This window comes from Rattus norvegicus, chromosome 4, assembly GCF_021556685.1.
Source record: "Rattus norvegicus strain SHRSP/BbbUtx chromosome 4, alternate assembly SHRSP_T2T, whole genome shotgun sequence".
Classification (NCBI taxonomy): Eukaryota; Metazoa; Chordata; class Mammalia; order Rodentia; family Muridae; genus Rattus; species Rattus norvegicus.
In genome coordinates, this window is record NC_141537.1 from 2390142 (window position 1) to 2392675 (window position 2534).

The 2534-nt window shown below is 57.3% G+C and overlaps 1 non-coding gene and 1 pseudogene across 1 annotated transcript; both read left to right on the forward strand.

Annotated features, from left to right (window-relative positions):
* Window positions 1-206: 206 nt before the first annotated feature.
* On the forward strand, window positions 207-1108 carry LOC147994626 (18S ribosomal RNA; annotated as a pseudogene; the record flags this gene model as incomplete).
* A 539-nt stretch (window positions 1109-1647) lies between these two features.
* LOC120102613 (5.8S ribosomal RNA) lies at window positions 1648-1800 on the forward strand. Its single transcript, XR_015687328.1, has one exon. It is a non-coding gene; the product is annotated as a 5.8S ribosomal RNA (ribosomal RNA).
* The last annotated feature ends 734 nt before the right edge of the window (window positions 1801-2534 follow it).

Consider the following 2534-nt stretch of genomic DNA (forward strand, 5'->3'; position numbering starts at 1 on the left):
CATCCCAAGAATACACAAGGATGAGTCTATGGCTCCATCTGCATATGAAGCAGAGGATATCTTTTTCAGGCACCAATGGGAGCAAATGCCCTTGGTCCTGTCAAGGCTTGATGCCCCAGTGTAGGGAACTGTCAGAATGGGCAGGTTGGAAGGAGTGAGTGGGTGAGTGAGGAACTGACCTCAGAACAGGAGGCATGAGGGGAAAGAATAGCCGGTTTCTAGAGGGCAAATCAGGAAAATCATATTTAAAATGTGAATTAAAAAAAATCCCCTCCCCCAGTGAAAGAAAGAGAAAGAGAAATGGAGAAAGCAAAAGAAAAACAAATGGGGGTACATAACTAAACAAATGGCAACTGGTGATGCAGCAGCGTTATTCCCATGATAGTCAAGCATCTTCTGGGAAACCAAAGTCTTTGGGTTCCGGGGGAGTATGGTTGCAAAGCTGAAACTTAAGGGAATTGACAGAAAGGCACCACCAGGAGTGGAGCCTGCAGCTTAATTTGACTCAACACAGGAATCCTCACCCAGCCCGGACACAGACAGGATTGACAGATTGATAGCTCTTTCTTGATTCCGTGGGTGGTGGTTCATGGCTGTTCTTAGTTGGTGGAGCGATATGTCTGGTTAATTCTGATAAGGAAGAAGACTCTGGCATGCTAACTAGTTATGCGACGCCCGAGAGGTCGGCCTCCCCCAACTTCTTAGAGGTACAAGTGGTGTTCAGCCTCCTGAGATTGAGCAATAACAGGTCTGTGATGCCCTTAGATGTCCTGGGCTGCATGCGGGCCACACTGACTGGCTCAGCATGTGCCTACCCTACACCTGCAGGCGTGGGTAACCCATTGAACCGCATTCATGATGGAGATGGGGATTACAATTATTCCCCATGAAAGAGGAATTCCCAGTAAGTGTGTGTCATAAGCTTGCGTTGATTAAGTCCCTGCCCCTTGTACAAACCGCCCTTCCCTACTACTGATTGGATAGTTTAGTGAGGCCTGATCAGCCCATGGCCCTGTTGGAGGGCTGAGAAGATGGTCGAACTTGATTATCTAGAGGAAGTAAAAGATGTAACAAAGTTTCTGTAGGTGAACCGGTGGAAGGATCATTAATGTAGAAGGCCGAGGGAGTGTCTGTTCCTTTCTTGGGCCTGTGTGAGTCACTCCTCTCACCGGGAGGCGCGTCTCCGGGTCCTGGTCGCCATTGTGGCCTGTGCCACAGCCGGCCGGCCAAGTGAGCTTTTCGGGGGGAAAAGCGGGGATTGTTACTGAGCGGTGCGGGGAGGGTTTCGGGTCTGGTCCATCAAGGGACCTCCTCTGTTCTCTCTCTCTCCCTCCCTCCTCTGCCTCTATCCACACCTCCGTGTGCCCGTGTGCCCGCCTCCGCCTCCACTGCCGCCAACCTCGCCTCCCTTGTACGATGCCGCCGGGTGCTGGGTTCGAGGCGTCCCAAGTCCCGTGTGTCCTGCCTTTCCGTTCCCGACCCTGTCTTTTTTTCTTTTCACATGTATCCTTTAGTTTCCCACTGGCCGGCCTGAGGTGGAACCGCCTCGCCATTGGCCCCTCTCTTCCGGTGCAGCAGGGGTGGGCGGGGGAGCTTGTGCCCTTGTTAGCACCCATACGAGTCCTCTCACACCCCAGATCCAGATACAACTCTTAGCGGTGGATCACTTGGCTTGTGCGTCGATGAAGAACGCAGCTAGCTGCAAGAATTAATGGGAATTGCAGGACACATTGATCATGGACACTATGAACACACATGAGGCCCCCGGTTCCTCCCTGGACTACACCTGTCTGAGAGTCACTTGAGGATCAATTGCCGCCCCCCCTGCAGTTTCGCTGCCGCTGCGAGGGTGGGGGGGTGGGGGGATGGGCGCGTCGCGCGGCTAGGACTCTGCTCGCAGGGCCTCTCCCCTAGGTCCTCTGTTTCCCGAAGTACAGACGTGGGCGGTGTCCGGCGGTCGTCGTGGTTCTGGGCTGGCCTCATCCTCCGCATCCACTGGCGCCGCGCGCCGGCCACCCTCCTCGTGGCTCCTTCCTGCTCGCTCTGCTGCTCCCGCTCCTGTCCTCGCCCGCTCTCCTCACCGTGTGGACGTGTCGGTGTGGGCTGGTCGGGTGCCTGGGCGCGAGAGGGGCCGTGTCCCCGGGGTCGGTCATCTTGCCTCCGGTCTGGTGGGAGGCGGGCCCTTCCCACTGGGTCGGTGCGTCCACCGCCACCATGCACCCGCCAGTGCACGTAGAGAGAGCGACCTGCAAGTGTCAGCCGGGTGGGGACCATACTGCACCCACAGGGCCTGTCTCAGGTACCTCTCCTCCCCCCTTCCTCTGATGGGGGCCGACCGTTCGGGTGCCAGCCAGCGGGACACCGCAGCGTCCAAGAGCTGACGCGACTTGACCCTGGGATGTGGGAGCTGGCCAGGGTAGAGAGGCCGCAGGCCCCGGCCTGGGACCCCGGCACCCTCTCGCTCTCCTCTCCATCTGTCCGCCCTAGGCAGCGCGCGCGCCCTCCTTTCCTCCTTCCCCTCTCGACTGTGACCT